The sequence below is a fragment of the Cherax quadricarinatus genome, chromosome 58 (assembly GCF_038502225.1).
Source record: "Cherax quadricarinatus isolate ZL_2023a chromosome 58, ASM3850222v1, whole genome shotgun sequence".
Classification (NCBI taxonomy): domain Eukaryota; kingdom Metazoa; phylum Arthropoda; class Malacostraca; order Decapoda; family Parastacidae; genus Cherax; species Cherax quadricarinatus.
In genome coordinates, this window is record NC_091349.1 from 479,114 (window position 1) to 500,553 (window position 21,440).

General features: G+C 49.6%; 1 protein-coding gene across 2 annotated transcripts in view; it reads left to right on the top strand.

Annotated features, from left to right (window-relative positions):
- Window positions 1-21,440, top strand: part of LOC128698016 (LIM domain-binding protein 2-like) — a 740,316-nt gene that overhangs the window by 376,425 nt on the left and 342,451 nt on the right. The gene's annotated exons all lie outside the window — the stretch shown is intronic.

Consider the following 21,440-nt stretch of genomic DNA (forward strand, 5'->3'; position numbering starts at 1 on the left):
ACTCCCTTCTTCCCTCCCTCCCTGACTCCCTTCTTCCCTCCCTCCATGACTCCCTTCTTTCCTCCCTGACTCCCTTCTTCCCTCCCTCCCTGACTCCCTTTTTCCCTCCCTCCCTGACTCCCTTCTTCCCTCCCTCCCTGACTCCCTTCTTCCCTCCCTCCCTGACTCCCTTCTTCCCTCCCTCCCTGACTCCCTTCTTTCCTCCCTCCCTGACTCCCTTCTTCCCTCCCTCCATGACTCCCTTCTTTCCTCCCTCTCTGACTCCCTTCTTCCCTCCCTCCATGACTCCCTTCTTCCCTCTCTCCCTGACTCCCTTCTTCCCTCCCTACCTGACTCCCTTCTTCCCTCCCTCCCTGACTCCCTTCTTCCCTCCCTCCCTGACTCCCTTCTTCCCTCCCTCCCTGATTCCCTTCCCTCCCTCCCTGACTACTTTCTTCCCTCGCTCCCTGACTCCCTTCTTCCCTCCCTCCCTTCTTCCCTCCCTCCCTTCTTCCCCACCCTCCCTTCTTCCCTCCCTCCCTGACTCCCTTCTTCCCTCCCTCCCTGACTCCCTTCTTCCCTCCCTCCCTGACTCCCTTCTTCCCTCCCTGCCTCCCTTCTTCCCTCCCTCCCTGACTCCCTTCTTCCCTCCCTGACTCCCTTCTTCTCTCCATGACTCCCTGACTTCCTTCTTCCCACCTTGACTCCCTTCTTCCCTCCCAGACTCCCTTCTTCCCTCAGTGACTCCCTTCTTCCCTTCTTCCCTCCCTGACTCCCTTCTTCCCTCCCTGACTCCCTTCTTCCCTCCCTCCCTGACTCCCTTCTTCCCTCCCTCCGTGACTCCCTTCTTCCCTCCCTCCCTGACTCCCTTCTTCCCTCCCTTCTTCCCTTCTTCCCTCAGTGACTCCCTTCTTCCCTTTCTGACTCCCTTCTTCCCTCCCTGACTCCCTTCTTCCCTCCCAGACTTCCTTCTTCCCTCAGTGACTCCCTTCTTCCCTTCCTGACTCCCTTCTTCCCTCCCTGACTCCATTCTTCCCTTCCTGACTCCCTTCTTCCCTCCATGACTCCCTTCTTCCCTCCCTCCCTCCCTGACTCTCTTCTTCCCTCCATCCCTGACTCCCTTCTTCCCTCCCTGACTCCCTTCTTCCATCCCTGACTCCCTTCTTCCCTCCCTGACTCCCTTCTTCCCTCCCTGACTCCCTTCTTCTCTCCATGACTCCCTTCTTCCCTCCCTGACTCCCTTCTTCCCTCCCTGACTCCCTTCTTCCCTCCCAGACTCCCTTCTTCCCTCAGTGACTCCCTTCTTCCCTTCCTGACTCCCTTCTTCCCTCCCTGACTCCCTTCTTCCCTCCCTGACTCCCTTCTTCCCTAACTGACTCCCTTCTTCCCTCCCTGACTCCCTTCTTCCCTCCCTGACCCCCTTCTTCCCTCCCTGACTCTTTTCTTCCCTCCCTGACTTTTCTTCCCTCCCTGACTCCCTTCTTCCCTCCCTGACTCCCTTCTTCCCTCCCTGACTCCCTTCTTCCCTCCCTGACTCCCTTCTTCCCTTCTTCCCTCCCTGACTCCCTTCTTCCCTCCCTGACTCCCTTCTTCTCTCCCTGACTCCCTTCTTCCCTCCCTGACTCCCTTCTTCCCTCCCTGACTCCCTTCTTCTCTCCATGACTCCCTTCCCTCCCTGACTCCCTTCTTCCCTTCCTGACTCCCTTCTTCCCTCCCTGACTTTTCTTCCCTCCCTGAATCCCTTCTTCCCTCCCTGACTCCCTTCTTCCCTCCCTTCTTCCCTCCCTGACTCTTTTTATCCCTCCCTGACTCCCTTCTTCCCTCCCTGACTCCCTTCTTCCCTCCCTGATTCCCTTCTTCCCTCCCTGACTCCCTTCTTCCCTCCCTGACTCTTCTTCCCTCCCTGACTCCCATCTTCCCTCCCTCCCTGACTCCCTTCTTCCCTCCCTGACTCCCTTCTTCCCTCCCTGACTCCCTTCTTCCATCCCTGACTCCCTTCTTCCCTCCCTTACTCCCTTCTTCCCTCCATGACTTCCTTCTTCCCTTCCTCCCTGACTCTCTTCTTTCCTCCCTCCCTGATTCCCTTCTTTCCCCCCTGACTCCCTTCTACTCTTCCTCTCTGACTTCCTTCTTCCCTCTCTGACTCCCTTCGTCCCTTCCTGACTCCCTTCTTCTCTCCCTGACTCCCTTCTTCCCTTCCTGACTCCCTTCTTCCCTCCCTGACTCCCTTCTTCCCTCCCTGACTCCCTTCTTCCCTCCTTGACTCCCTTCTTCCCTCCATGACTCCCTTCTTCCCTCCCTGACTCCTTTCTTCCCTCCCTGACTCCCTTCTTCCCTCCCTGACTCCCTTCTTCCCTCCCTGACTCTTTTCTTCCCTCCCTGACTCCCTTCTTCCCTTTCTGACTCCCTTCTTCCCTCCCTGACTCCCTTCTTCCCTCCCTGACTCCCTTCTTCCCTCTCTGACTCCCTTCTTCCCTCCCTGACTCCCATCTTCCCTCCCTCCCTGACTCCCTTCTTCCCTCCCTCCCTGACTCCCTTCTTCCCTCCCTCCCTGACTTCCTTCTTCCTTCTCTGACTCACTTCTTCCCTTCCTGACTCCCTTCTTTCTTCCCTCACTCGCTTCTTCCCTCCCTCACTCCCTTCTTCCCTCCCTCACTCCCTTCTTCCCTCCCTCACTCCCTTCTTCCCTCCCTCACTCCCTTCTTCCCTCTCTGACTCCCTTCTTCCCTCCCTGACTCCCTTCTTCCCTCCCTGACTCTTTTCTTCCCTCCCTGACTCCCTTCTTCCCTCCCTGACTCCCTTCTTCCCTCCCTGACTCCCTTCTTCCCTGCCTGACTCCCTTCTTCCCTCCCTGACTCCCATTTTTCCTTCCTCCCTGACTCCCATCTTCCCTCCCTCCCTGACTCCCTTCTTCCCTCCCTCCCTGACTCCCATCTTCCCTCCCTCCCTGACTCCCATCTTCCCTCCCTCCCTGACTTCCTTCTTCCCTCCTTCCCTGACTCCCTTCTTCCCTCCCTCCCTGACTTCCTTCTTCCTTCTCTGACTCCCTTCTTCTCTTCCTGACTCCCTTCTTCCCTCCCTGACTCCCTTCTTCCCTCCCTCACTCCCTTCTTCCCTCCCTCACTCCCTTCTTCCCTCTATGACTCCCTTCTTCCCTTCCTGACTCCCTTCTTCCCTCCCTGACTTCTTCCCTCCCTGACTCCCTTCTTCCCTCCCTGACTCTCTTCTTCCCTCCCTGACTCCCTTCTTCCTTCTCTGACTCCCTTCTTCCCTCCCTCACTCCCTTCTTCCCTCCCTCACTCCCTTCTTCCCTCCCTCACTCCCTTCTTCCCTCCCTCACTCCCTTCTTCCCTCCCTCACTCCCTTCTTCCCTCTGACTCCCTTCTTCCCTCACTGACTCCCTTCTTCCCTTCCTGACTCCCTTCTTCCCTCCCTGACTCCCTTCTTCCCTCTGACTCCCTTCTTCCCTTCCTGACTCCCTTCTTCCCTCCCTGACTCCCTTCTTCCCTCTGACTCCCTTCTTCCCTTCCTGACTCCCTTCTTCCCTCCCTCACTCCCTTCTTCCCTCCCTCACTCCCTTCTTCCCTCCCTCACTCCCTTCTTCCCTCCCTCACTCCCTTCTTCCCTCTCTGACTCCCTTCTTCCCTCCCTCACTCCCTTCTTCCCTCTCTGACTCCCTTCTTCCCTTCCTGACTCCCTTCTTCCCTCCCTGACTCCCTTCTTCCCTCTCTGACTCCCTTCTTCCCTCCCTGACTCCCTTCTTCCCTTTCTGACTCCCTTCTTCCCTCTCTGACTCCCTTCTTCCCTCCCTGACTCCCTTCTTCCCTCTGACTCCCTTCTTCCCTCTGACTCCCTTCTTCCCTCTCTGACTCCCTTCTTCCCTTTGACTCCCTTCTTCCCTTCCTGACTCCCTTCTTCCCTCTCTGACTCCCTTCTTCCCTCCCTCACTCCCTTCTTCCCTCTCTGACTCCCTTCTTCCCTTCCTGACTCCCTTCTTCCCTCTCTGACTCCCTTCTTCCCTCCCTGACTCCCTTCTTCCCTTCCTGACTCCCTTCTTCCCTTCCTGACTTCCTTCTTCCCTCCCTGACTCCCTTCTTCCCTCCCTGACTCCCTTCTTCCCTTCCTGATTTCCTTCTTCCCTCCCTGACTCCCTTCTTCCCTCCCTGACTCCCTTGTTCCCTTCCTGACTCCCTTCTTCCCTCCCTGATTCCCTTCTTCCCTCCCTCCCTGACTCCCTTCTTCCCTCCCTGACTCCTTTCTTCTCTCCCTGACTCCCTTCTTCCCTCCCTGACTCCCTTCTTCCCTCCCTGATTCCCTTCCTCACTCCCTCCCTCCCTGACTTCCTTCTTCCCTCCTTGACTCCCTTCTTCTCTCCCTGACTCCCTTCTTCCCTCCCTGACTCCCTTCTCTCCCCGATTCCCTTCTTCCCTCCCTGGCTCCCTTCTTCCCTTCCTGACTCCCTTCTTCCCTTCCTGACTCCTTTCTTCCCTCCCTGACTCCCTTCCTCCCTGACTCCCTTCTTCCCTCCCTCCCTAAGTCCCTTCTTTCCTCCCTCCCTAACTTCCTTCTTCCCTCCCTCCCTCCCTCCCTGACTCCCTTTTTCCCTACCTGACTCCCTTCTTCCCTCCCTTCCTGACTCTCTTCTTCCCTCCCTGACTCCCTCCCTCCCTCCCTGACTCCCTTCTTTCCTGCCTCCCTTCTTCCCTCCCTCCCTGACTCCCTTCTTCCCTCCCTGACTCCCTTCTTCCCTCCCTCTCTGATTCCCTTATTCTCTCCCTCCCTGACTCCCTTCTTCCCTCCCTTCCTGAGTTCCTTCTTCCCTCCCTCCCTGACTCCCTTCTTCCCTCCCTCCTTTCCTGACTCCCTTCTTCCCTGCATCCTTTCTTCCTTCCCTCCCTGACTCCCTTCTTCCCTCCCTCCCTGACTCCATTCTTCCCTCCCTCCCTTCCCTTCCCTCCCTCCCTCCCTGACTCTTTTATTCTCTCCCTCCCTGACTCCCTTATTTTCTCCCTCCCTGTCTCCTTTCTTCCCTCCCTCCCTCCCTGACTCCCATATTCTCTCCCTCCCTGACTCCCCTCTTCCCTCCTTACCTGACTCCCTTCTTCCCTCCTTGACTCCCTTCTTACATCCCTCCCTGACTCCCTTCTTCCCTCCCTCTTTTCCTCCCCCTCCCCTCCCTTCTTCCCCCCCTGACTCCCTCCTTTCCTCCCTTCGTCCCTCCCTCCCTGAATCCGTTCCTCCTTCCGTCCCTCCCTCCCTGACTCCCTTCTTCCCTCCCTCCTTCCCTCCCTCCTTCCCTCCCCCTCCCCTCCCTTCTTCCCTCCCTCCCTGACTCCCTCCCTGTCTACGTTTGTTGACTACCTATTATCACAAAGTTTTTTTGGAATCTGAGGGAGTTAGAGTCAGGGAGGAAGGCAGGGTGAGTAAGGCAGGGTGAGTAAGGCAGGGTGAGTAAGGCAGGGTGAGGGAGGCAGGGTGAGGAAGGCAGGGTGAGTAAGGCAGGGTGAGGGAGGCAGGGTGAGGAAGGCAGGGTGAGTAAGGCAGGGTGAGGGAGGTAGGGTGAGGAAGGCAGGGTGAGGAAGGCAGGGTGAGGGAGGCAGGGTGAGGAAGGCAGGGTGAGGAAGGCAGGGTGAGAGAGGCAGGGTGAGGAAGGCAGGGGGAGAGAGGCAGGGTGAGAGAGGCAGGGTGAGTAAGGCAGGGTGAGAGAGGCAGGGTGAGAGAGGCAGGGTGAGGAAGGCAGGGTGAGGAAGGCAAGGTGAGGAAGGCAGGGTGAGGAAGGCAGTTTCAGGATGGCAGGGTGACGAAGGCAGGGTGAGGAAGGCAGGGTGAGGAAGGGAGGGTGAGAGAGGCAGGGTGAGAGAGGCAGGGTGAGAGAGGCAGGGTGAGGAAGGCAGGGTGAGGGAGGCAGGGTGAGGAAGGCAGGGTGAGAGAGGCAGGGTGAGAGAGGCAGGGTGAGGAAGGCAGGGTTAGGAAGGCAGGGTGAGGAAGGCAGGGTGAGAGAGGCAGGGTGAGGGAGGCAGGGTGAGAGAGGCAGGGTGAGAGAGGCAGGGTGAGGAAGGCAGGGTGAGGAAGGCAGGGTGAGGAAGGCAGGGTGAGAGAGGCAGGGTGAGGAAGGCAGGGTGAGGAAGGCAGGGTGAGAGAGGCAGGGTGAGGGAGGCAGGGTGAGGAAGGCAGGATGAGAGAGGCAGGGTGTGGAAGGCAGGGTGAGGAAGGCAGGGTGAGGATTGCAGGGTGAGGAAGGCAGGGTGAGGATGGCAGGGTGAGGAAGGCAGGGTGAGAGAGGCAGGGTGAGGAATGCAGGGTGAGGAAGGCAGGGTGAGGAAGGCAGGGTGAGGAAGGCAGGGTGAGAGAGGCAGGGTGAGGAAGGCAGGGTGAGAGAGGCAGGGTGAGAGAGGCAGGGTGAGGAAGGCAGGGTGAGAGATGCAGGGTGTGGAAGGCAGGGTGAGGAAGGCAGGGTGAGGATGGCAGGGTGAGGAAGGCAGGGTGAGGATGGCAGGGTGAGGAAGGCAAGGTGAGAGGCAGGGTGAGGAATGCAGGGTGAGGAAGGCAGGGTGAGGATGGCAGGGTGAGGAAGGCAGGGTGAGGGAGGCAGGGTGAGGAAGGCAGGGTGAGAGCGGCAGGGTGAGAGAGGCAGGGTGAGGAAGGCAGGGTTAGGAAGGCAGGGTGAGGAAGGCAGGGTGAGAGAGGCACTGTGAGGGAGGCAGGGGAAGAGAGGCAGTGTGAGAGAGGCAGGGTGAGGAAGGCAGGGTGAGGAAGGCAGGGTGAGGAAGGCAGGGTGAGAGAGGCAGGGTGAGGAAGGCAGGGTGAGAGAGGCAGGGTGAGGAAGGCAGGGTGTGGAAGGCAGGGTGAGGATGGCAGGGTGAGGAAGGCAGGGTGAGGATGGCAGGGTGAGGAAGGCAGGGTGAGAGAGGCAGGGTGAGAGAGGCAGGGTGAGGAATGCAGGGTGAGGAAGGCAGGGTGAGAGAGGCAGGGTGAGAGAGGCAGGGTGAGAGGCAGGGTGAGAGAGGCAGGGTGTGGAAGGCAGGGTGAGGAAGGCAGGGTGAGAGAGGCAGGGTGTGGAAGGCAGGGTGAGGATGGCAGGGTGAGGAAGGCAGGGTGAGGATGGCAGGGTGAGGAAGGCAGGGTGAGAGAGGCAGGGTGAGGAATGCAGGGTGAGGAAGGCACGGTGAGGAAGGCACGGTGAGGAAGGCAGGCAGGGTGAGGAAGGCAGGGTTAGGACGGCAGGGTGAGGATGGCAGGGTGAGGAAGGCAGGGTGATGAAGGCAGGGTGAGAGAGGCAGGGTGAGGAAGGCAGGGTGAGGATGGCAGGGTGAGAGAGGCAGGGTGAGGAAGGCAGAGTGAGGAACTCGGGGTGAGGAAGGCAGGGTTTGGACGGCAGGGTGAGGATGGCAGAGTGAGGAAGGCAGGGTGATGAAGGCAGGGTGAGAGAGGCAGGGTGAGGAAGGCAGGGTGAGGAAAGCAGGGTGAGGAAGCCTGGGTGAGAGAGGCAGGGTGAGGAAGGCAGGGTGGGGAAGGCAGGGTGAGAGAGGCAGGTTGAGGAAGGCAGGGTGAGAGAGGCAGGGTAAGGAAGGCAGGGTGAGAGAGGCAGGGTAAGGAAGGCAGGGTGAGAGAGGCAGGGTAAGGAAGGCAGGGTGAGAGAGGCAGGGTAAGGAAGGCAGGGTGAGAGAGGCAGGGTGAGGAAGGCAGGGTGAGAGAGGCAGGGTGAGGAAGGCAGGGTGAGAGAGGCAGGGTGAGAGAGGCAGGGTGAGGAGTTCTCACATAAACATGGTTGCTAGGTTACCATCGTTGTTCACGGGTATCATGGTTGGGGAGGGGGAAGAGGAGGATGTGAGGGGGAAGAGGAGGGGGTGAGGGGGAAGAGGAGGGGTGAGGGGGAAGAGTAGGGGGTGAGGGGGAAGAAGAGGATCAGGGGGAGATGCACAAGTCCTGAGTTGTACACAACTAGTGATATCCCTTAATTTATATATATATATATATATATATATATATATATATATATATATATATATATATATATATATATATATATATATATATGCTACTCGTGAGGTTAGTACACCAAACGGGGAATAGAATGAAATTAGCTCAAAGGCACCTACACCACCCTATGTCCTCGGATGACGGTAAAACACGTAGCTCTGCTGGGTGCGTCATTCTTGCAGGATTACGTGGTCCCGTGGGTTAGAGCGTCATTTGTGATTTTCGCTCACCATGAGGTGGGCCAAAGCGACATGAGTTCGAATCCTCGGCTAGTCGCAGTGTTGCAAGAAGCAAGTATTCAAGCTGGAGTAGATTGAAATTAGCTCTGAGCTTACCATGACCACGTATGTCCTCGCAACATGAAGCAAGCCTAGGTCGCTAGACTCACCATGTTTGTAGGAGTGCTGGTCCAATGGTTAGAGCATCTTGTCCCGCTTCCCACGGGGCGGGATAAGATGACGCGGGATCGAGTCTCGGCCATCTGCAGTATCGTTAATGATTGCAAAATCACTCTACTCACGCAACTTTCCTGTGAGAAAACTTTCCCTCATTTTTCCTGTTGTTACCTTTGCAATATTGCGCAGCTCTTGATGACGGAATGACAAATGTGAGAGTACTCCAGTTAAACATCTTCCCCCTCCCCCCCTTCCCCTGTGGCTTGTCTTGCATTCTTAACATCACCTCTCTGTGATTGCTTGCATATATTTTGGCTTAAATACCAACGCTTTTCTTACCGAATAAGTCAAGCGAAGAATTGTGTATGCAAAAATTTCGCAAAAATCATTCTGAACCTAACGAAAAATAATATATTTAATTGTGTTTGCTTATTAAATTATTGTAAACTTATGTAAAATATATATTTAGTTGGATTATTCTAAATTAAATTGCGGTTGTTGTATAAAGGTCAGGTAAGTTTTCTAAGGTTCTTTTCATACAAAATTATTAATTTTTACTGTAAAATAAATGAAAAAATATATCTCTAAACGTATAAGAGAAAATTTTAGAAATAACTTAATTTTAAATGAGTTCTTGCTAATTAACCAATTTTATCTATTCGACACGACATATATATATATATATACATGTTCAGACGCCACAAACAGTTGATATATTTACATTTTTGTGTATGATACTCCATACTGGTAGGTACCAGTATGTTAAGACGTATGCTGGCACATACTGGTAGGTACCAGTATGTTAGACGTATGCTAGCACATACTGGTAGGTACCAGTATGTTAGACGTATGCTGGCACATACTGGTAGGTACCAGTATGTTAGACGTATGCTAGCACATACTGGTAGGTACCAGTATGTTAGACGTATGCTAGCACATACTGGTAGGTACCAGTATGTTAGACGTATGCTAGCACATACTGGTAGGTACCAGTATGTTAAGACGTATGCTGGCACATACTGGTAGGTACCAGTATGTTATGACGTATGCTGGCACATACTGGTAGGTACCAGTATGTTAGACGTATGCTAGCACATACTGGTAGGTACCAGTATGTTAAGACGTATGCTGGCACATACTGGTAGGTACCAGTATGTTAAGACGTATGCTGGCACATACTGGTAGGTACCAGTATGTTAAGCCGTATGCTGGCACATACTGGTAGGTACCAGTATGTTAAGACGTATGCTGGCACATACTGGTAGGTACCAGTATGTTAAGACGTATGCTGGCACATACTGGTAGGTACCAGTATGTTAAGACGTATGCTGGCACATACTGGTAGGTACCAGTATGTTAAGACGTATGCTAGCACATACTGGTAGGTACCAGTATGTTAGACGTATGCTGGCACATACTGGTAGGTACCAGTATGTTAAGACGTATGCTGGCACATACTGGTAGGTACCAGTATGTTAGACGTATGCTGGCACATACTGGTAGGTACCAGTATGTTAAGACGTATGCTGGCACATACTGGTAGGTACCAGTATGTTAAGACGTATGCTAGCACATACTGGTAGGTACCAGTATGTTAGACGTATGCTGGCACATACTGGTAGGTACCAGTATGTTAAGACGTATGCTAGCACATACTGGTAGGTACCAGTATGTTAGACGTATGCTGGCACATACTGGTAGGTACCAGTATGTTAAGACGTATGCTAGCACATACTGGTAGGTACCAGTATGTTAGACGTATGCTGGCACATACTGGTAGGTACCAGTATGTTAGACGTATGCTAGCACATACTGGTAGGTACCAGTATGTTAGACGTATGCTGGCACATACTGGTAGGTACCAGTATGTTAAGATGTATGCTAGCACATACTGGTAGGTACCAGTATCTTAAGACGTATGCTAGCACATACTGGTAGGTACCAGTATCTTAAGACGTATGCTAGCACATACTGGTAGGTACCAGTATCTTAAGACGTATGCTAGCACATACTGGTAGGTACCAGTATCTTAAGACGTATGCTAGCACATACTGGTAGGTACCAGTATCTTAAGACGTATGCTAGCACATACTGGTAGGTACCAGTATCTTAAGACGTATGCTAGCACATACTGGTAGGTACCAGTATCTTAAGACGTATGCTAGCACATACTGGTAGGTACCAGTATCTTAAGACGTATGCTAGCACATACTGGTAGGTACCAGTATCTTAAGACGTATGCTAGCACATACTGGTAGGTACCAGTATCTTAAGACGTATGCTAGCACATACTGGTAGGTACCAGTATCTTAAGACGTATGCTAGCACATACTGGTAGGTACCAGTATCTTAAGACGTATGCTAGCACATACTGGTAGGTACCAGTATCTTAAGACGTATGCTAGCACATACTGGTAGGTACCAGTATCTTAAGACGTATGCTAGCACATACTGGTAGGTACCAGTATGTTAGACGTATGCTAGCACATACTAGTAGAAACCAGTATGTTAGACGTATGCTAGCACATACTGGTAGGTACCAGTATGTTAAGACGTATGCTAGCACATACTGGTAGGTACCAGTATGTTAGACGTATGCTGGCACATACTGGTAGGTACCAGTATGTTAAGACGTATGCTAGCACATACTGGTAGGTACCAGCATGTTAGACGTATGCTGGCACATACTGGTAGGTACCAGTATGTTAAAACGTATGCTAGCATATACTGGTAGATACCAGTATGTTAGACGTATGCTAGCACATATTGGTAGGTACCAGTATAAGACGTATGCTAGCACATACTGGTAGGTACCAGTATCTTAAGACGTATGCTAGCACATACTGGTAGGTACCAGTATCTTAAGACGTATGCTAGCACATACTGGTAGGTACCAGTATCTTAAGACGTATGCTAGCACATACTGGTAGGTACCAGTATCTTAAGACGTATGCTAGCACATACTGGTAGGTACCAGTATCTTAAGACGTATGCTAGCACATACTGGTAGGTACCAGTATCTTAAGACGTATGCTAGCACATACTGGTACGTACCAGTATCTTAAGACGTATGCTAGCACATACTGGTAGGTACCAGTATCTTAAGACGTATGCTAGCACATACTGGTACGTACCAGTATCTTAAGACGTATGCTAGCACATACTGGTAGGTACCAGTATCTTAAGACGTATGCTAGCACATACTGGTAGGTACCAGTATCTTAAGACGTATACTAGCACATACTGGTAGGTACCAGAATGTTAGACGTATGCTATCACATACTAGTAGATACCAGTATGTTAGACGTATGCTAGCACATACTGGTAGGTACCAGTATGTTAAGACGTATGCTAGCACATACTGGTAGGTACCAGTATGTTAGACGTATGCTGGCACATACTGGTAGGTACCAGTATGTTAAGACGCGTGCTAGCACATACTGGTAGATACCAGTATGTTAGACGTATGCTAGCACATACTGGTAGGTACCAGTATAAGACGTATGCTAGCACATACTGGTAGGTACCAGCATGTTAGACGTATGCTGGTACATACTGGTAGGTACCAGTATGTTAAGACGTATGCTGTCACATACTGGTAGGTACCAGTATGTTAGACGTATGCTGGCACATACTGGTAGGTACCAGTATGTTAAGATGTATGCTGGCACGTACTGGTAGGTACCAGTATGTTAGCCGTATGCTGGCACATACTGGTAGGTACCAGTATGATAAACGTATGCTGGCACATACTGGTAGGTACCAGTATGTTAAACGTATGCTGGCACATACTGGTAGGTACCAGTATGTTAGACGTATGCTAGCACATACTGGTAGGTACCAGTATGTTAGACGTATGCTAGCACATGCTGGTAGGTACCAGTATGTTAGACGTATGTTAACACATACTGGTAGGTACCAGTATGTTAGACGTATGCTAGCACATACTGGTAGGTACCAGTATGTTAGACGTACGCTAGCACATACTGGTAGGTACCAGTATGTTAGACGTATGCTAGCACATACTGGTAGGTACCAGTATGTTAGACGTATGCTAGCACATACTGGTAGGTACCAGTATGTTAGACGTATCCTGGCACATACTGGTAGGTACCAGTATGTTAGACGTATGCTAGCACATACTGGTAGGTACCAGTATGTTAGACGTATGCTAGCACATGCTGATAGGTACCAGTATGTTACACGTATGTTAGCACATACTGGTAGGTACCAGTATGTTAGACGTATGCTAGCACATACTGGTAGGTATCAGTATGTTAGACGTATGCTAGCACATACTGGTAGGTACCAGTATGTTAGACGTATGCTGGCACATACTGGTAGGTACCAGTATGTTGGACGTATGCTAGCACATACTGGTAGGTACCAGTATGTTAGACGTATGCTAGCACATACTGGTAGGTACCAGTATGTTAGACGTATGCTGGCACATACTGGTAGGTACCAGTATGTTAGACGTATGCTGGCACATACTGGTAGGTACCAGTATGTTAGACGTATGCTGGCACATACTGGTAGGTACCAATATGTTAGACGTATGCTAGCACATACTGGTAGGTACCAGCATGGTAGACGTATGCTAGCACATACTGGTAGGTACCAGTATGTTAGAAGTATGCTAGCACATACTGGTAGGTACCAGTATGTTAGACGTATGCTAGCACATGCTGGTAGGTACCAGTATGTTACACGTATGTTAGCACATACTGGTAGGTACCAGTATGTCAGACGTATGCTAGCACATACTGGTAGGTATCAGTATGTTAGACGTATGCTAGCACATACTGGTAGGTACCAGTATGTTAGACGTATGTTCGCACATACTGGTAGGTACCAATATGTTAGACGTATGCTAGCACATACTGGTAGGTGCCAGTATGTTAGACGTATGCTAGCACATACTGGTAGGTACCAGTATGTTAGAAGTATGCTAGCACATACTGGTAGGTACCAGTATGTTAGACGTATGCTAGCACATACTGGTAGGTACCAGTATGTTAGAAGTATGCTAGCACATACTGGTAGGTACCAGTATGTTAGACGTATGCTAGCACATACTGGTAGGTACCAGTATGTTAGACGTATGCTAGCACATACTGGTAGGTACCAGTATGTTAGAAGTATGCTAGCACATACTGGTAGGTACCAGTATGTTAGACGTATGCTAGCAGATACTGGTAGGTACCAGTATGTTAGACGTATGTTAGCACATACTGGTAGGTACCAGTATGTTAGACGTATGTTAGCACATACTGGTAGGTACCAGTATGTTAGACGTATGCTAGCACATACTGGTAGGTACCAGTATGTTAGACGTATGTTAGCACATACTGGTAGGTACCAGTATGTCAGACGTATGCTAGCACATACTGGTAGGTACCAGTATGTTAGACGTATGCTAGCACATACTGGTAGGTACCAGTATGTTAGACGTATGCTAGCACATACTGGTAGGTACCAGTATGTTAGACGTATGCTGGCACATAATCTAACACAATGATTCCCTGTAGGTTGAAGTGACTGTCATGTTACGTATGTCACTTCAAGCTGAGGTGGTGAGAGGATTACATCACTTCGCCTCACACTTCATCATGTCACTCTGACAGATGTTTTGTTCTTTCCACAACAGTTTTTGACTTACAAGTGACTGGCAGACTGGTGTGCGACACCACTCAATGTACCTAATATTTCGCCCTGGCTGGCATGAGACTGTATGTGGAGACCAGTGTACGTGCACTGATTGTACATACACTGTAGTCTGGATAAAAACGTACGTGCACTGATTGTACACTGGTGTAGACCAGTGTACGTGCACTGTACACATTGTAGTGTGGAGACCAGTGTACGTGCACTGATTGTACATTGGTGTAGACCAGTGTACGTGCACTGTACACACACTGTAGTGTGGAGACCAGTGTATGTGCACTGATTGTACACTTGTGTAGACCAGTGTACGTGCACTGTACACACACTGTAGTGTGGAGACCAGTGTATGTGCACTGATTGTACACTGGTGTAGACCAGTGTACGTGCACTGTACACACACTGTACTGTAGAGACCAGATAGATGATTTAAAGTGTGACTGTGTCGTGAAACTAAATAGTGATGGAACACCAGTGATGTAACACTAAACAGTGATGAAACGCCAGTGATGTAACACTAAACAGTGATGGAACACCAGTGATGTAACACTAGACAGTGATGGAACACCAGTGATGTAACACTAAACAGTGATGGAACACCAGTGATGTAACACTAAACAGTGATGGTCTCAGTAGTAGTAACCAGTTACCAGTAACCAGTACCAGTAGTTGACTCGCTACCAACCGTCTCTGCCTGAGTCACTGTCTATTCATATTGTGCTGACCTAGCAGTATTCAAAGACCCCCTCACATATGGGTACTGTGGGCGGCCAGTCAGTTATACGAGAGTGAGCAGAGAGATAGGCAGGCTGTCGGGCGCACCCCACATTATCTGTAATTATACGTACTACCAGCCTACGTGAGTATTACTTTACCCAATCCACGTGTTCGAACTCCCACATGATAAATGGTGGCAGTGATTCTATACAATGTCAAAGTACACAACAATTAAACATTATAACATACATAAGTAGAACATTGGAATGGAAGCTTACGTAACTGAAACTGTAATGCAATACAAGGTATAATATAGCACAAGCCGTACACCTGCCATCTCTAGTTTGTATTAGTTGTATGTCGGGACGACATACGTTAGCGTCGCCGAGCTCTCAGTAGTAGTAACCAGTTACCAGTAACCAGTACCAGTAGTTGACTCGCTACCAACCGTCTCTGCCTGAGTCACTGTCTATTCATATTGTGCTGACCTAGCAGTATTCAAAGACCCCCTCACATATGGGTACTGTGGGCGGCCTGTCAGTTTACGAGAGTGAGCAAGAGAGATAGGTTACGGCTGTAAGAGCGCTCTCCACATTATCTGTAATTATACGTACTACCAGCCTACGTGAGTATTACTTTACCCAATCCACGTGTTCGAACTCCCACATGATAATGGAACACCAGTGATGTAACAAAAAAACAGTGATGGAACACCAGTGATGTAACACTAAACAGTGATGGAACACCAGTGATGTAACACTAAACAGTGATGGAACACCAGTGATGTAACACTAAACAGTGATGGAACACCAGTGATGTAACACTAAACAGTGATGGAACACCAGTGATGTAACACTAAACAGTGATGGAACACCAGTGATGTAACACAAAACAGTGATGGAACACCAGTGATGTAACACTAAACAGTGATGGAACACCAGTGATGTAACACTAGACAGTGATGGAACACCAGTGATGTAACACTAAACAGTGATGGAACACCAGCGATGAAACACTAAACAGTGATGGAACACCAGCGATGTAACACTAAACAGTGATGGAACACCAGTGATGTAACACTAAACAGTGATGGAACACCAGTGATGTAACACTAGACAGTGTTGGAAGGCCAGTGATGTAACACTAAACAGTGATGGAACACCAGTGATGTAACACTAAATAGTGATGGAACACCAGTGATGTAACACTAAACACTGTTGGAACACCAGTGATGTAACACTAAACAGTGACGGAACACCAGTGATGTAACACTAAACAGTGATGGAACACCAGTGATGTAACACAAAACAGTGATGGAACACCAGTGATGTAACACTAAACAGTGTTGGAACGCCATTGATGTAACACTAAACAGTGATGGAACGCCAGTGATGTAACACTAAACAGTGATGGAACACCAGTGATGTAACACTAAACAGTGATAGAACACCAGTGATATAACACTAAACAGTGATGTAACACTAAACAGTGTTGGAACACCAGTGATGTAACACTAGACAGTGATGGAACGCCAGTGATATAACACTAAACAGTGTTGGAACACCAGTGATGTAACACTAGACAGTGATGGAACACCAGTGATGAAACACCAAACAGAGTTGGAACGCCAGTGATGTAACACTAAACAGTGTTGGAACGCCAGTGATGTAACACTAAACAGTGATGGAACACCAGTGATGTAACACTAAACAGTGTTGGAACGCCAGTGATGTAACACTAAACAGTGATGGAACACCAGTGATGTAACACTAAACAGTGATGGAACACCAGTGATGTAACACAAAACAGTGATGGAACACCAGTGATGTAACACAAAACAGTGATGGAACACCAGTGATGTAACACAAAACAGTGATGGAACACCAGTGATGTAACACAAAACAGTGATGGAACACCAGTGATGTAACACTAAACAGTGATGGAACACTAGTGATGTAACACTAAACAGTGATGGAACGCCAGTGATCACTGTTTCTCTGTGACTGTGAAGCAGTGATCACTGTTTCTCTGTGACTGTGAAGCAGTGATCACTGTTTCCCTGTGACTGTGAAGCAGTGATCACTGTTTCCCTGTGACTGTGAAGCAGTGATCACTGTTTCCCTGTGACTGTGAAGCAGTGATCACTGCTTCCCTGTGACTGTGAAGCAGTGATCACTGTTTCCCTGTGACTGTGAAGCAGTGATCACTGTTTCCCTGTGACTGTGAAGCAGTGATCACTGTTTCTCTGTGACTGTGAAGCAGTGATCACTGTTTCCCTGTGACTGTGAAGCAGTGATCACTGTTTCCCTGTGACTGTGAAGCAGTGATCACTGTTTCCCTGTGACTGTGAAGCAGTGATCACTGATTCCCTGTGACTGTGAAGCAGTGATCACTGATTCCCTGTGACTGTGAAGCAGTGATCACTGTTTCCCTGTGACTGTGAAGCAGTGATCACTGTTTCCCTGTGACTGTGAAGCAGTGATCACTGTTTCTCTGTGACTGTGAAGCAGTGATCACTGTTTCCCTGTGACTGTGAAGCAGTGATCACTGTTTCCCTGTGACTGTGAAGCAGTGATCACTGTTTCTCTGTGAGTGTGAAGCAGTGATCACTGTTTCCCTGTGACTGTGAAGCAGTGATCACTGTTTCCCTGTGACTTTGAAGCAGTGATCACTGTTTCTCTGTGACTGTGAAGCAGTGATCACTGTTTCCCTGTGACTGTGAAGCAGTGATCACTGTTTCCCTGTGACTGTGAAGCAGTGCTCACTGTTTCCCTGTGACTGTGAAGCAGTGATCACTGTTTCCCTGTGACTGCGAAGCAGTGATCACTGTTTCTCTGTGACTGTGAAGCAGTGATCACTGTTTCCCTGTGACTGTGAAGCAGTGATCACTGTTTCCCTGTGACTGTGAAGCAGTGATCACTGCTTCCCTGTGACTGTGAAGCAGTGATCACTGTTTCCCTGTGACTGTGAAGCAGTGATCACTGTTTCCCTGTGACTGTGAAGCAGCAATCACTGTTTCTCTGTGACTGTGAAGCAGTGATCACTGTTTCCCTGTGACTGTGAAGCAGTGATCACTATTTCTCTGTGACTGAAGCAGTGATCACTGTTTCCCTGTAACTGTGAAGCAGTGATCACTGTTTCTCTGTGACTGTGAAGCAGTGATCACTGTTTCCCTGTAACTGTGAAGCAGTGATCACTGTTTCCCTGTGACTGTGAAGCAGCAATCACTGTTTCTCTGTGACTGTGAAGCAGTGATCACTGTTTCCCTGTGACTGTGAAGCAGTGATCACTGTTTCTCTGTGACTGAAGCAGTGATCACTGTTTCCCTGTAACTGTGAAGCAGTGATCACTGTTTCCCTGTGACTGTGAAGCAGTGATCACTGTTTCTCTGTGACTGAAGCAGTGATCACTGTTTCCCTGTAACTGTGAAGCAGTGATCACTGTTTCTCTGTGACTGTGAAGCAGTGATCACTGTTTCTCTGTGACTGTGAAGCAGTGATCACTGTTTCTCTGTGACTGTGAAGCAGTGATCACTGTTTCCCTGTGACTGTGAAGCAGTGATCACTGTTTCTCTGTGACTGTGAAGCAGTGATCACTGTTTCTCTGTGACTGTGAAGCAGTGATCACTGTTTCTCTGTGACTGTGAAGCAGTGATCACTGTTTCTCTGTGACTGTGAAGCAGTGATCACTGTTTCCCTGTGACTGTGAAGCAGTGATCACTGTTTCCCTGTGACTGTGAAGCAGTGATCACTGTTTCCCTGTGACTGTGAAGCAGTGATCACTGTTTCTCTGTGACTGTGAAGCAGTGATCACTGTTTCCCTGTGACTGTGAAGCAGTGATCACTGTTTCCCTGTGACTGAAGCAGTGATCACTGTTTCCCTGTGACTGTGAAGCAGTGATCACTGTTTCTCTGTGACTGTGAAGCAGTGATCACTGTTTCCCTGTGACTGTGAAGCAGTGATCACTGTTTCTCTGTGACTGTGAAGCAGTGATCACTGTTTCCCTGTGACTGTGAAGCAGTGATCACTGTTTCTCTGTGACTGTGAAGCAGTGATCACTGTTTCTCTGTGACTGTGAAGCAGTGATCACTGTTTCCCTGTGACTGTGAAGCAGTGATCACTGTTTCCCTGTGACTGTGAAGCAGTGATCACTGTTTCTCTGTGACTGTGAAGCAGTGATCACTGTTTCCCTGTGACTGTGAAGCAGTGATCACTGTTTACCTGTGACTGTGAAGCAGTGATCACTGTTTCCCTGTGACTGTGAAGCAGTGATCACTGTTTCCCTGTGACTGTGAAGCAGTGATCACTGTTTCCCTGTGACTGTGAAGCAGTGATCACTGTTTCCCTGTGACTGTGAAGCAGTGATCACTGTTTCTCTGTGACTGTGAAGCAGTGATCACTGTTTCCCTGTGACTGTGAAGCAGTGATCACTGTTTCCCTGTGACTGTGAAGCATTGATCACTGTTTCCCTGTGACTGTGAAGCAGGGATCACTGTTTCTCTGTGACTGTGAAGCAGTGATCACTGTTTCCCTGTGACTGTGAAGCAGTGATCACTGTTTCTCTGTGACTGTGAAGCAGTGATCCCTGTTTCCCTGTGACTGTGAAGCAGTGATCACTGTTTCTCTGTGACTGTGAAGCAGTGATCACTGTTTCTCTGTGACTGTGAAGCAGTGATCACTGTTTCTCTGTGACTGTGAAGCAGTGATCACTGTTTCTCTGTGACTGTGAAGCAGTGATCACTGTTTCCCTGTGACTGTGAAGCAGTGATCACTGTTTCTCTGTGACTGTGAAGCAGTGATCACTTTCTCTGTGACTGTGAAGCAGTGATCACTGTTTCTCTGTGACTGTGAAGCAGTGATCACTGTTTCTCTGTGACTGTGAAGCAGTGATCACTGTTTCCCTGTGACTGTGAAGCAGTGATCACTGTTTCCCTGTGACTGTGAAGCAGTGATCACTGTTTCTCTGTGACTGTGAAGCAGTGATCACTGTTTCTCTGTGACTGTGAAGCAGTGATCACTGTTTCCCTGTGACTGTGAAGCAGTGATCACTGTTTCCCTGTGACTGTGAAGCAGTGATCACTGTTTCCCTGTGACTGTGAAGCAGTGATCACTATTTCTCTGTGACTGTGAAGCAGTGATCACTGTTTCCCTGTGACTGTGAAGCAGTGATCACTGTTTCCCTGTGACTTAAGCAGTGATCACTGTTTCCCTGTGACTGTGAAGCAGTGATCACTGTTTCTCTGTGACTGTGAAGCAGTGATCACTGTTTCCCTGTGACTGTGAAGCAGTGATCACTGTTTCTCTGTGACTGAAGCAGTGATCACTGTTTCCCTGTGACTGTGAAGCAGTGATCACTGTTTCTCTGTGACTGTGAAGCAGTGATCACTGTTTCTCTGTGACTGTGAAGCAGTGATCACTGTTTCCCTGTGACTGTGAAGCATTGATCACTGTTTCTCTGTGACTGTGAAGCAGTGATCACTGTTTCCCTGTGACTGTGAAGCAGTGATCACTGTTTCCCTGTGACTGTGAAGCAGTGATCACTGTTTCCCTGTAACTGTGAAGCAGGGATCACTGTTTCTCTGTGACTGTGAAGCAATGATCACTGTTTCCCTGTGACTGTGAAGCAGTGATCACTGTTTCCCTGTAACTGTGAAGCAGGGATCACTGTTTCTCTGTGACTGTGAAGCAGTGATCACTGTTTCCCTGTGACTGTGAAGCAGTGATCACTGTTTCCCTGTGACTGTGAAGCAGTGATCACTGTTTCCCTGTGACTGTGAAGCAGTGATCACTGTTTCCCTGTGACTGTGAAGCAGTGATCACTATTTCTCTGTGACTGTGAAGCAGTGATCACTGTTTCCCTGTGACTGTGAAGCAGTGATCACTGTTTCCCTGTGACTTAAGCAGTGATCACTGTTTCCCTGTGACTGTGAAGCAGTGATCACTGTTTCTCTGTGACTGTGAAGCAGTGATCACTGTTTCCCTGTGACTGTGAAGCAGTGATCACTGTTTCTCTGTGACTGAAGCAGTGATCACTGTTTCTCTGTGACTGTGAAGCAGTGATCACTGTTTCCCTGTGACTGTGAAGCAGTGATCACTGTTTCCCTGTGACTTAAGCAGTGATCACTGTTTCCCTGTGACTGTGAAGCAGTGATCACTGTTTCCCTGTGACTGTGAAGCAGTGATCACTGTTTCCCTGTGACTGTGAAGCAGTGATCACTGTTTCCCTGTGACTGTGAAGCAGTGATCACTATTTCTCTGTGACTGTGAAGCAGTGATCACTGTTTCCCTGTGACTGTGAAGCAGTGATCACTGTTTCCCTGTGACTTAAGCAGTGATCACTGTTTCCCTGTGACTGTGAAGCAGTGATCACTGTTTCTCTGTGACTGTGAAGCAGTGATCACTGTTTCTCTGTGACTGTGAAGCAGTGATCACTGTTTCTCTGTGACTGTGAAGCAGTGATCACTGTTTCTCTGTGACTGTGAAGCAGTGATCACTGTTTCCCTGTGACTGTGAAGCATTGATCACTGTTTCTCTGTGACTGTGAAGCAGTGATCACTGTTTCCCTGTGACTGTGAAGCAGTGATCACTGTTTCCCTGTGACTGTGAAGCAGTGATCACTGTTTCCCTGTAACTGTGAAGCAGGGATCACTGTTTCTCTGTGACTGTGAAGCAATGATCACTGTTTCCCTGTGACTGTGAAGCAGT